At 40.0% G+C, this 14,221-nt stretch overlaps 1 protein-coding gene across 2 annotated transcripts in view; it reads right to left on the bottom strand.

Moving 5' to 3' along the window:
• The window catches only part of GPR176 (G protein-coupled receptor 176), a 124,661-nt gene that overhangs the window by 20,059 nt on the left and 90,381 nt on the right, over positions 1–14,221 (bottom strand). The window lies entirely within an intron of this gene.

Consider the following 14,221-nt stretch of genomic DNA (forward strand, 5'->3'; position numbering starts at 1 on the left):
CAGCCTTCACTGCCCTCACTGGTCTCAGCCCTGCCCGCCCCCGCCTACTCTCCCTGTCTCCAGCCCTCCTGGGTGAGCTGTCCTTTCTTTCTTTCTTTCTTTTATATTTTTCACATCATTTTTCATTTTTGCCAATGTATGCATTTTCATCTTGGTTATAGTCACCATACAATTCCCACCCCGCCCCTGTTTTGACCCTACTCCCTCCTCCCCCAACTGTAGTGTGTCTCTGGCTTATAGTTATTTGTTGATTTTGATTTTTACTTTATTATAATTAGTCTTTTTCCTGGTCCCTTATTAAGGTTTTCTAAATTCCTGCTATGAGTGGGACCATCTGTATTTTTCTTTTTCTTTCTGGCTTATTTCACTGAGCATGATACCTTCCAGCTCCATCCTTATTGCTGCAAATTGCATGTGTTTATCTTTTTGATTGCTGAGTAATATTCCATTGTGTATATGTACCAAATCTTCTTGATCCAGTCATCTACTTGGGGGCATTTGGGTGCCCTTCTTTCTGCCACATCCTGTTGCCAGCTGGGGCCTTTGTTCTTGTTCTTGCAGAGTCCCTCCCCCCCATGTTTGCCCCTACCAGCTCTCTGACCTTGCTTTGCTCCAACTCACATCACTCTGACCGCCTTGCAGGTGTGGGCTGCACATTTCATACTGAACCACATTCTCTACTCTCTTTACAGTGTCATCTGCACCTAAATCATACTAACACATTTTCAGAACTTCAAGCTACAACAGAATTCCCACCTGTCTTGAGCTCCTGAGACAGTTTTTTTTTATGGGACGAATGCTGTTGACTGACCCAAACCAGTCCTCAAACAAGAACATTCTAAAGAACAGTACATTTTGAATGTCCCCCTGCCTTTTTACATGTGAACACTTTCTCACTCTCCATCAGGAAATAGATTCAAACAGTTTTGACTAGGGAAATTTTGTTTTAAGTGATACTTCAAAGTGCTTCAAATGACAAATGTCATGTGTGATGTCATAAAGGTTTACATCATCAGCCACGTTGAGTTTCAAGTGTTCTGTTATGTAACAGTTTGTTACATGAATCTATGTAACTGGAAAAGCAGTGAGGAATTCAACATCAAACATAGTTTCATCCCTTAAAGGAGGGTACTTTTTTTTTTGGCTTTATTTTAACCTATTGTCTTAATTTGTGAATTCCCTCACATTCCAAATCAGTGTCAATAGGTATGTCTAAACAAAAAGTGGAAAAAAAAAAAGAATGGAAATAGAGAACATAATTGATCATTTATTTTAGGTGTAAACTGAAATCTTAAATCACCTACTATTTGGGTTTATCTGGTACGTCTAGCCACACTAGTCCAAATTGCATGTGATGACTCTTTGGCCAAAACCCAGTTGTCGGTTTTTAGAGTTCCTGTTCATCAGACCTTCTCACTCTCTGGCCTGTATATTTAATGAACAATGGGCTTTCAGTTTTAGGAGGTGAAGTTCCATGAAAGTAGGAGAAAATGCTTAAGAAGGGTCCATGTGAGGGCGGGTGTGCTGGGGAAGAGGTGCATGGATGGCAACGAGCAGCCAGACTAGCTTGGATTCCAGGGGGTGCACTGGGACCTGAGTGGCCAAGGGCGTACTGTGAGGGGTCTTTTCAGCCAACACTTGGTCCTTCCTCCTGTCTTCTTTCCTTGTTCCATCTCCAGGCCTCGGCGCTTCCTGGCATCTCCACAGAATCCCCCAGGCTGGCCTCTCTCAAACATTTGTAAGCCCTGCATCTTTCCCTCTCAGATTTGATGTGCCGAGGCTGTCTCCAACTCTGGCCTCCAAGTCATGAACGGGAGCCCAGATGTCCCTCATAATGAATCCTTTGGGAACTGTTTGCCCCGAAGAATGGGGGTGTGTGTTGTCTGCGTGTCTTTCTTTCCACCCACTGCAGACTGGTCTGATCTGATGCAGCGGTGTGTTCCGTCCTGCTGAGCAGCAGCCCGGCCTCTCCCTCCAGCGACACGTGCTCTGGGTCCTCTTTGCTCGGGCTCTGCTGGACCTGGGGGAGGAGCAGGGGAAGCTACTCTGAGAGCAGCACCCAGGCCAGCAACAGGGGTGGTTCAGGGAGAGGCTCTGCTCCCTCATTGGTTCTCGTGGTTCTCCCCAAAGCCTTTGTGTACCTGGTCTTGGATTCACTCTCCGTGGGCCGAATATTTGGAAGCTGTTTGATTGGGCTTCGAATAACTTCTGTGTGATAAAAAGGACTTTCCTCATGATAAAAATTAAATTTCAGTGTTAAAATGTGAAATCTGGTTATCTCATTTCCTCCTTAGCAGACAGTACATGGCCAATTTGAATGTACAAATGCTGATTTACAGAGGGAGAATAAAATAGGTTTGGCAACATTTATATGAATATCAGACACCCAGCTCATCATAGCGACATAGAACTAATCTGGCATCTCTATCACCCGGCCTATCCTTGATCATAACTTTCAGAACATCACTCACTTGGTTATTTTTGTCTGGAAGGCTGGATTTTCTAATCACAAAACACCTCTAAGCCCAGAATTAGGCAACATAGTGTCCTCAGTGACTCTCTGGTGCTCTGCATCGGAAAGTTCCAGCAGATTTTGTTTGTGTTTCCTGAACCATCCTAAAGTACCCTTAACCACCTCCTGGCCTGCATTGTGCTAATACGTGGAGCTGCATGCACGCCTCCTGTGCCCCACCCACCCCAAGACTCCTCTGTTGGCCTAGGTTGTAAGTTCCCTACTTTTCTCTTTTCACCGGAAATTTAACTAACATCTTACTCTTTACATGAGCACTATCGCACTGCTGCTGATGGAATTTCTTATTTTAAGAAGTTGACTTGTTGCCTTTAAGAAAACTAAGGCAATTTGGGCTTTATTTCTCATAATACCACACCTCATCAAAGCAGGGCCTCCGTGAGAGCAATAGGACAGCTGCGACACGTTCAAGAGGAAAGTTCTCATTTAAATGTAAAAATAGAACGAGATGCCAGTTCAGAAACACAAATGCATTCTGACATGTCTTCGTATATTTTAAAAGCTGAAAACATTTGTACCGGTCGTGCAGTTTGTGCTTCGTTTGTAAATTCTGATTTGAAGTAAACACGTCCTCTTGCGTGTCAGGTAGATTTCCTATTTCGAATAAAAGCATGCACTAGATTTTTCTTCCATGATAAAGTGAACTCATGCATTACTGTGATATACAAAGTTTTGAAGTTCTTTACTCCTATGTTACTTTGTTTGTCTTATTTGTGTATTAAAAAGAGAGAGAAGGAAATTGTTGTTGAGTGTCAAGAGTGCTGCACCTCCCTCTGCAGTGACCTTTAGGGCTAATGGCTTTCGCCACGGTCTCTAGGTCCGGCTGGGCAAGGAACCAGTGCGCAGGGGAGTACAGCAAAGTTCCCTGAAGACATAGATAAGACAGAGATGCCTATCAAAAGATAACAACCACCAGGAGCCACCACAAGAATGCTGACCAAAAGGAGCCTTATCTCGTCTCCTCAGACCTACAAACTTTATCCCTTCACTCTCTTTCTAAAACTTCTTCATTCTCTTCTATAAAGGTCATTGATTGCTAAATTAATGAAACATATGAAATCTAGTAACAAGGATGACTCAAATGAAACACCACTAAACCTTGTGTAACAACAAAATTGTTAGTTCAATAATTGCTCTGTTATATGTTAAAATTCCTTAGCCTTGATCCTTAATGAAAAAATGTTATTACATAAAAAAATAATAAGTCCACCTGTTATAATTAATAATGATTAATGAAATTAGTGGTTAGCTAGGAGAAAATGTAATTATATAAGACAAAAGACAAAACTAATGGTCTGACTGCTTAGGAATGTGCCTAGATCCAAATGTAACTCTGGACATAAATCACTGCCTTGTCAATGATAAGTTAAACCTATGAGCCAACTGGTTTAGTTCACTGATAACCAATCCTATGCCTTTAGAAAAACATACACATACTGGCCACTAACTTAAATAAAATTACACTCAGATTTTCACTCGCTTGAAGTGTGCCTGTCTGTCATTTATACGCCGAATCCCTGACCACTCCGCGCAATCTCTCAACCCTGAGACGGCCTCATCATCCATCGCTGTGCTGGTCCGCGGCACAAGAGCAAGTTCTCTGCCAAGTTCTCATCCAGACTTGGGGAGAATTCCTCCACGTGCAAGTTTGATGAGAGTGCAACAGATGCACCCGATCTCCACCCACTTATTCAGTAATGTAGGGTCTCCAGAAGAGCGGGAGTTCCAGCTTCCCTGTCCCACTTGAGGAAGGGTGGAGCTGAGCGGAGAAGAGCAGAAGCTGGAGAGGAGACTGGAGAAGGAAGGAAGGAGGATGGGGATCTGGAAGGAGACCTGGAGGAGACAGAGGGAGCAGAGACACATGAAGAAGCTGCGCTTGCTTCTTGGTCCTGGACTGGTTGAAAAAGACGTGGGTGAGAGATCCATGGGGAGGGTCACAATGGCAGCTTTTATCTTGGTTTTGACGTTGCTCTTTTCCTCCCAGACTTGTCTGGCTCATTCTGACCCTCTTCTATGGGTCCCCACCAGAAAGTGCCTTAGACCTGCAGCGAACTTTCAGGCCTCACTGGCCCTGCTTTAGGCCACCAATGTTTGGCTGTGCATTTACCTACCAGGGCCTGGGTGACTTTGCATGCTTGATTTGAAAACTACATGTTACAGTAATTAAAAGGGAGAAAGGTCTTTTAAAAGATATTTGTTAAAAATTTTCATTTTAACCTTCATTAAAAATCTTCATTTCTGGAGATCGTCATCTCTTTGTGTAAGTCCAAGTTTCTGCCTAGTATATACTCCCTCTGCTGGATGAACTTCCCTTAACATTTCTTATAGTGCAGGTCACTAGTAATTAATTGTTTGTCTAAAAAGTTGTTCTGAAGAAAAAGGAACGCACTTACACTGCCGATGGGAATGCAAACTGGTCGAGCCGATATGGAAAGCTGTGTGGAGGATCCTCAAAACACTAAAAATGGATCTACCATAAGACCCAGAGATTCCACTTTTAGAAATCTACCCAAAGGACAAGAAACACTAATTCGAAAGCAAACCTATACTCCTTGTTTACTGCAGCACTAAGTACAATGACTAAGATTTGGAAACAACCTAAGCGCCCCAAAACAGGATGGCTGGATCAAGAAGATGTGGTACATATACACAATGGAATGCCACTCAGCAATCAAAAAAGATAAACTTGTGCCATTTTCGATAACATGAATGGAGCTGGAGTTCAAAAGGATCATGCTAAGCAAAATAAGACAGAAGGAAAAAGACAAAATCTGCAAACTGGCCATAGATCTAAGGAAGAGAGCAAGGGAGGGGGGCGCAAAGGGGTCAAAACTGGGGAGGAAAGATGCACAAGGTACTGTGGTGGTGGTTCCTGGTGCTATGGTGGTGGGGAAACTCCAGAAACTACACGTGTACTGAGGGGAGAAATAAAATAGTCTAGAAATCAAAAATGAATAACAATATAAGAAAATAAATTTATTTATTTATTTTTTTTAAATAATAAATTTTATTTTTATATTCCCCCATACAATTGCAAAAGCCCCATTCTGACCCCAATCCTTCCCTTCCCGCCCCCCACCCCCCAAAAAGTGTCTCTGGTTCATAGTTTTTTGTTGATTTTGATTTTCACTTTCTTATATTCATTTTCCTGGTCCCTTATTTAAGTTTTCTAGATTCCTGCTATGAGTGAGACCATCCGGTATTTTTCTTTTTCTTTTTGGCTTATTTCACTGAGCATGATCCCTTCCAGCGCCATCCATGTTGCTGCAAATTGCATGTGTTTATCTTTTTTGAATGCTGAGTAATATTCCATGGTATATATGGACCACATCTTCTTGATCCAGTCATCTATTTTTGGGCATTTGGGTTGTTTCCAAAGCTTAGCTATTGTAAACAGTGCTGCTATAAACATAGGGGTGCAGGTGTTCTTTGGAATTGATGTTTCTGTGTCCTTTGGGTAAATACCTAGGAGTGCAATTGCTGGATCATATGGAAGCTCTATGTTTAGTAGGTCCAGAAATCTCCACACAGCTCTCCATAGTGGTTGGACCAGTTTGCACTCCCACCAACAGTGCAGAAGAGTTCCTTTTTCTCCACACCCTCGCCAACATTTGTTGTTGCTAGTTTTTTTAATATGTACCATTCTCACTGGTGTGAGATGGTATCTCATGGTAGTTTTGATTTGCATTTCCCTGATTACAAGTGATGTTGAACATTTTTTCATATGTCTCTTGGCCATTTGCATTTCCTCTTCAGAGAAGTTTCTTTTTAGCTCTTCTGCCCATTTTTTGACTGGATTATTTTCTTTGTTGTTGCTGAGTCTCATCAGCTCTTTGCAGATTTTTGTGATCAGTCCTTTATCATTAGTGTTGGGTGCAAAAATGTTCTCCCAGTTGGTGGGGTTTCTCTTTGTTTTTGTTATTGTCTCTTTTGCTGTGCAGAAGCTCTTTAATTTGATGTAGTCCCAGCTGTTCATCTTTGCCTTCACTATCACTGCTTTGGGTGATGTGTCTGTAAAGATGTCTTTGATGTGCAAATCCCATAGTGTTTCGCCTATATTTCCTTCTATGTATTTTATGGTTTCAGGTCTTATGTCTAGTTCTTTAATCCATTTTGAGTTGATTTTTGTGTATGGTGTGAGGTAGTGGTCAAGCTTCATTCTTTTGCATGTAGCGACCCAGTTTTCCCAGCACCATTTATTGAACAAACTTTCTTTGCTCCAATGCATAGTCTTTGCTCCTTTGTCAAAGATTAGTTGACCATAAATCTGTGGGTTTATTTCTGGATTTTAAGAAAATAAATTTAAAATGAAAAAAAATGTGCTTTCTCCTTAAATTAAAAATTTTTTCAGCATGTATTTTGAGTTACAGGTATTTTCCTCTCAGTACTTCAAAGATGTCACCACTATCTTCTGAACTGCATGAATTCTAAATAGTAAATCTGTTATAATCCTTACCCTTGATCTTCTGTGTCTAATTCTTATTTTCATTTTTCTGTGTCTAATTCTTACCCTTGTTCTGAGTGTGTCCTTTTTTTCCCTCCTGTCACAGCCTTCAAAAATTTCTCTTCCTCTCTGCATTTTAGTAGTTTGAGTATATGCCTAGGGGGTGTGTGTGCTCATATGGTTAGGGTGCTCTGAATTTCTTGGGTCTACAACTTGATGTCTTTATTATTTTTGGAAGATTTCTGGCCAACATCTCTTCAAATAGTTCTTTTGCCCCATTCTCTCTCTCTCCTTCTAGGATTCTAATTATATGTAGTATGTGTCTGTAGGGTAAGGTAAAAGTATCAGGCCTTTCTGCCTTCCCACCATTAGGATAGATGATGGATCTGCAGTCCTAAATGCATGCCTGATGGCGGGCACCTGGTGTAGGGTGTGAGCATATCGATGGGATTCACCTGGGCTAAGACTGGGTTTTTAAGGGTGGTGTCACGGGGACGCCTAGAGAAGGAGAGAAGCAGAAGCAGAAGAACTGCGAGAACAAGGCCACCAGAGAATGTCAGAGAGCCCAGATAGAGTGAGGACTTGCTGGGGGCTGGGAGGTCTGGCAGCCTCCAGGCCCCCAGGCACCCCTGCCTGCCGTGTACCGGGTAAATCCCAATAAAAGCCTGCAAAAGCCACTGAGGGCTCCAGGACTGGACTCCTCCTTTACCCCCTCTGCTGGATCATACAAAACCTGCTCAGTGGCCTGTACAGACAGCCCCTACAGTGTCATAAGCCACCCTCCCCTACCAGAAATATGCATATCCAATCCCCTGAACCTGTGAACATTTTAGGTTACATGTTAAAGCGGAATTAAAGTTCCTAGTAAGTTGATCTTAAAAATAAGGAAATTACCCTGGATTTTCAGAGTTACTTTACATTCCTACCAGGTAACTTCAATATCTGAGTCATTTCTGAATCTGGATCTTTGATTGCTTTGTCTCTCGACAATGAGTTATTTTTCTTGCTTTTCATATGTCTCATAATTTTAGGCTGAAAGTCAGATATCAATCTTTAGGACAGTAGATACTGGGAAATAGTATTTACAGAACAGTTGGACTCTCTCTCTCATACACACACACACACACACTTATGCACAACTGCACAGCAGCACTATTTAGCTGAGATCCAGATCCCAGGCCACGGGGCAGAAACCTCATTTAGTAATTCCAGTAATCATACATATGACTTCACATAGGCAAGAAATGAATAAGAACATGAGTGATAATTTTTTAAATTATTTAAATATTTTTTAAATTAACAGGAGAAGAGAATAAGGAGGAAAAGGAGGAAAGGGCACTGAGAAACAACCATTTTATGTTAAATAGACACCCCTTATTACTCCATGGTGCCAAGATCTGTAGTTTCTAAACCTGCACAGTCACTGAGTTCACCTGGGATACTTAAAATACAGATCAGGAGACTTCAATCCAGTTAAATTAGAACCCCGGAAGGCCTGGGAATCTTTATTTCTATGTTTCCAGTAGGAAATTCTAACAACTGGTCAGGGCACCACACCACAGCTGCGTCAGCTGTGTCCTCACATGCACCTGCATGTACTCATTATTTTCTTCAAATATAACAAGAGCGCCTTCCCCAGTACTGAAGGCAAAAACACACAAGTCACATTAAGTTCCATTAGTCTCACAGAGCCCCATGGAAATCCTCCTCTGCTCAGAAATCAGTGCTGGACAGCTGCTCGGTTTCTCAAAAAAAGCTGCAGACACAGGATGAGCTACAGCTGCAGCAAGCTTTCCTACCAGAGGAGACATACAAGAGAAGATTACATCTGCTGACCACTTTTTATGATTAGTGCTCATTGACTCATTGCATCTCTCCCAGCTGCTCACTGTCAAAACAGAAAAGAAAGATTGTAATTAACTTTAATCCATTTTATTTTCCATTTTTAAAATGGCCATACAGTGCTTTGGGACCATATACTTTAAAAAAAATTTTTTTAAAAAAAGGAAAAATTGAAAAATATATTTGCTTACTGAAAGCTGCACATGAAAGGAGAAAGCAGAATGGAACAAAAAAAAAGAGTCTTGTCCTCCAGGCTACAGGTTGGTCACTGTGTCTGCTCTGAATCCTTGGCACTCTAGAACTTCTAGAGCACTATTTTTATTTCCCAAGTAAAACAGCATATTGTTTCTTATGATTATTAAGGTAACACATAGGTAAGTTTTCAAATTCAGACAATGTGTGAAAGCATAAAAAGAAATTACCCACCTAGGGATAACCATCTATAAACTTTAAGCACTTATTCCTTCCAAACTTCTTTTTTATATACACAGATTTTGTTTGTGCCAATAGGATCACACTATTTGTACTGCTTTTTAAGTATATCTTTTCACCATTATCAGCCATCTTTCTATAATGATAAATAAAAACTAATCTGTCATTATTTTAACAGCTATATAAAAGTAACAGTGGTTTTATGTTATATCCTGTTTTCATCTACTGGATGTCGATGAGTGCTTTAAGATGTTCCCAAAATATTTCTATTATATCAGAGATCACTTCCTTATGTATATAAATCTGGGGGTACTGAACTGATTATTTACTGAGGATAAATTTCTTGAGGTGGAATTTCTGAGCCAGATGGCTTGCACATATTAGCTATACATTTATATTGTTAAACGACCTGCCACAAAAGACATATGACAGAATTGGTTTCCCCATACACTTACTAAAAGTTCTGCAGCCTCACACACACACACAAAAAAAGGATTTTTTAGTATGCTTCCTCAACCTTAATCCTAATTTTTTCCCTTATTTCTTGCTTCTTTGAATTTTGCCCTTCCCTCATTGTTTTTATTTTCTTCTTCTGAAATTCTTATTAGACTTCATTCTATTGGTTATATCTCTTAACTCTCATTCATATTTTCTGAAATGTGTTTGTGTCTGCTTTAAACTGCCTATGCTTTATTCTGAGTGTCCAGTTATTTTACTGACTTCTCTTCTTTAATCCATCATCATATATTTTATTTTATAAAGATTTATTTATTTATACAAGAACCGGGGTACAGGCCAGATGTGCGAGAGGATGAGAGAATTCACCAGAGACAGAGTGGGGCACAGAACAGGCAGACTGAGTGAAATACACTGCTGAGGGGAGCAGCAGGCGAGAAAGGAGAGGTCTGCACGCCATGTGGGATTCTCGCCAGCCGGCCAGGATCAAACCGGCACTGCAGAGGCTGTGGACAGCTTCACAGTGTGACACTCAACCCGCTGCACCACCAGGGAGGCCCCATCATCATATATTTTAAATTTCTATAATTTCTTCCAGATTATTCTATTGTGTTTAGTTCTTGAAGTGCTAATTTTTTTCATTTGTTCAGTCTTTTCTGCCAGCTTTCCCTTACTATGTTTTTTTTAAAAAGATTTATTTATGCATACAAGAACTGGGGTACAGGCCAGAGGTGTGTGTGGGGTGAGAGGATTCACCAGAGACAGAGTGGGGAACAGAACAGGCAGAGTGACTGAAATATACTGCTGCAGGGAGCAGTGGGCAAGTCAGGAGAGGTCTGCTATGCCATGTGGGTAGTTCCCTCGCTGGGGATTGAACTCATGCTGCAATGGCTGCGGATAACTTCATAGGTTGCATTTTAACCCCTTGAGCCACCAGAGAAGCCCTCCCTTAATATGGTTTTTAATGTTTAATTATGAGCTCATAGTTTGTGAAGTTGTATTTCTGTAGTAGGCCATACTCTTTGGAAGTGTCCCAAATGGCCAGGCAAGCACACATTAGCACTTTGTTCTACTTCGGTGTGAAAATATGGTTGAAGGGCCATTCTGAAAAAGACTAACTGAATCTTAGGGAGAGGAAGGATATTTTAATGACTTAGAACTCAAACCCTGAAGCCTTACTGGATTCAAGTGCTCCTGGATTCAAGTCCTATCACTTACAATCTGTACAATTGTGGGTGAACTAACTTCTCTGTACCTCAATTTCATCATCCATGAAGTGTACATGATAACAAGGCCTATATCTCAGACAATGTGAAGATTAAATGAGTCAATACAAGTAATATATGGACAGCACTTAAAACAGATTCTTAAGCATAATGCGTGCTATGTGAGTGTTATATGTTGCTATTATTACTAGCTGCACCAAGGTTCCAGAAGGCACCAAGGAAAGGTCTAATAGAGACAGGATGAGGAAAAGTAACATAGAGCCGTGTACAGAGAACACAGAATAGGACAGCTCATGAAAAGTACTTGGAAAGCAAACAGGAGTGAGGTATAAAGACCGACTGGCCTCCGGGTTCCAAATGGAACACTAAGGTCCGCAAAGAAGAATCAACTTGTGGCTCTCCTCAAGCCTATGGGTCACAACTTCTCTCCCTCCTTTCTGTTGTTTGGATTCAGTGACTTCTCTAACCCTTTTCTTCCTAGCAGGGATGGCAGAGCCACTGCAGGATTTCCTTCTTAGGATGTCTAACCTCAATTCAAACCATACATGCAGGTCTCAGATCAAGGACATCTCTTCTTCAGACAGAGTTGCACTCATAGAATCCTTCATGACTATTATAAAACATTCCAAACACCTCACTGAAAACCTACAGCAGCACTCAAACATGATATATCTTAATAGAGCATCAAAGTGAATTAAAAACTAGAGAGTCCAGAAAATTGAAAAAGAAATCAATGACCTTGGCATCATTTCATTAAGAAAAATAAAAAATCTCAAAGTAATAATGACTGCCTAATAATACTTTAAATTCAAGTATCTAGGCAGTTTGAAACCATCAAGAGAGTATTCGGGGCTTGAATTAGACCTTTTCCGACTAGGTAATCTTTGACAAGTTATTTAACTGTGATGAGCCTCAGTTTCCTCATCTTTGTAACAGTTAACACTTAAAATGGTTGTTATGAAGAAATATAGGCGAAACACTACGTGATTTGCACATCAAAGACATCTTTACAGACACATCACCCAAAGCAGTGATAGTGAAGAGAAAGATAAACAGCTGGGACTACATCAAATTAAAGAGCTTCTGCACAGCAAAAGAGACAATAACAAAAACAAAGAGAAACCCCACCAACTGGGAGAACATTTTTGCACCCAACACTAATGATAAAGGACTGATCACAAAAATCTGCAAAGAGCTGATGAGACTCAGCAACAACAAAGAAAATAATCCAGTCAAAAAATGGGCAGAAGAGCTAAAAAGAAACTTCTCTGAAGAGGAAATGCAAATGGCCAACAGACATATGAAAAAATGTTCAACATCACTTGTAATCAGGGAAATGCAAATCAAAACTACCATGAGATACCATCTCACACCAGTGAGAATGGCACATATTAAAAAAACTAGCAACAACAAATGTTGGCGAGGATGTGGAGAAAAAGGAACTCTTGTGCACTGTTGGTGGGAGTGCAAACTGGTCCAACCACTATGGAGAGCTGTGTGGAGATTTCTGGACCTACTAAACATAGAGCTTCCATATGATCCAGCAATTCCACTCCTAGGTATTTACCCAAAGGACACAGAAACATCAATTCCAAAGAGCACCTGCACTCCTATGTTTATAGCAGCACTGTTTACAATAGCTAAGCTTTGGAAACAACCCAAATGCCCAAAAATAGATGACTGGATCAAAAAGATGTGGTACATATATACCATGGAATATTACTCAGCATTCAAAAAAGATAAACACATGCAATTTGCAGCAACATGGATGGCACTGGAAGGGATCATGCTCAGCGAAATAAGCCAAAAAGAAAAAGAAAAATACCGGATGGTCTCACTCATAGCAGGAATCATTAAAACTTAAATAAGGGACCAGGAAAATGAATATAAGAAAGTGAAAATCAAAATCAACAAAAAACTATGAACCAGAGACACTTTTTGGGGGGTGTGGGGCGGGAGGGGAAGGATTGGGGTCAGAATGGGGCGTTTGCAATTGTATGGGGGAATATAAAAATAAAATTTAATATTTAAAAAAAAAAATAAAAATAAATAGATACAGTAAAAAAAAAAAAATAAATCATATGTGCTTATAAAAAGTGTCTTATATTTACTGAGATGGGACACTCCTGCCTGAATACTTCTTATTTTGAAAATGTCTATACAAATCATGTTAAAAATGTTTAAAAGATAAAGAGCTGCAGCTATAGCTAAATTCCAGTCTAATTCCATGTATATTGAAAATAAAATTATCATTCTCCTTGGTCAGGAAATGTTTCATGAAACTGGTTGATTTCAAGATAAAAATATAGACTTGTTGGCAATAACAAAAAAAAAAAAAAAAAAAAAATGGTTGTTATGAAAACTAAATCCACAAAATTGTAAATTATGCTGGTGATCAGTTAAATATTAGTTCCCACTTAATTAACTACTGGAAACTACATAGAAACCATAGAGAGCTATAAAATAAAAATGGAATTTAAGAGACTTGAGAATGAATTTCATTCCTAAATAATGCACAACAGAAAAATGTGAATTTTTGGAAGCCTCAATTCATATTAAGAATTTAAAACTCAGGGGTCTCCTCAGTGGCTCAGCGGGTTGAGCACTGCGCTGTGAAGCTGTGCACGGCCTCTGCGGCGCGGGTTCAATGCCTGGCCAGGCCGGGAAGATTCCCACATGGCGCGTCAGACCTCTCCTGTCTCGCCTGCTGCTCCCCTCAGCAATGTATTTCACTCAGTCTGCCGGTTCTGCTCCCCACTCTGTCTCTGGTGAATCCTCTCACCCTCCTGGGCCTCTGGCCTGTACCCCAGCTATTGTATAAATAAAAATTAAAAAAAAATTAAAAATTCATGTGCACACACACACATTTTTGACACAGTTATCTCATTCCTGTAAATTCATCTTAAGGAATTAAATAAAAGAAAACAGCTGTATGCAAAAAGATGCCAAATTTACAAGGAACCAGAAACTTAGTGTTCACTATGATAACAGTTATGTAAACTTGTAGTACAACTTGATGAAATATTACAAGCATTAAAATAATGATTACTAAAAAACCTATCATATAAACACAAAAATTCTTTATATAAAGTGCACTGGGTGAAAATGAATACTAAATAGTTGTGTGTACACTATTAAAACAAGTAAAAATACATACTTAGGGAATTAAAAGCAGCTGAAATTGTGTTGGATTTTTAACTGATTTCTTTCTTTTTTAATGTAATTATTACTACTTGTTCTCCCCTCAAAAGACCAAGAAATTATTTGTATTTTATCAAAAAAAGTTTTTTA

This window comes from Talpa occidentalis, unplaced genomic scaffold, assembly GCF_014898055.3.
Source record: "Talpa occidentalis isolate TD23 unplaced genomic scaffold, MPIMG_talOcc4v2.1 talOcc4.11, whole genome shotgun sequence".
In the NCBI taxonomy this organism is placed as follows: Eukaryota; Metazoa; Chordata; class Mammalia; order Eulipotyphla; family Talpidae; genus Talpa; species Talpa occidentalis.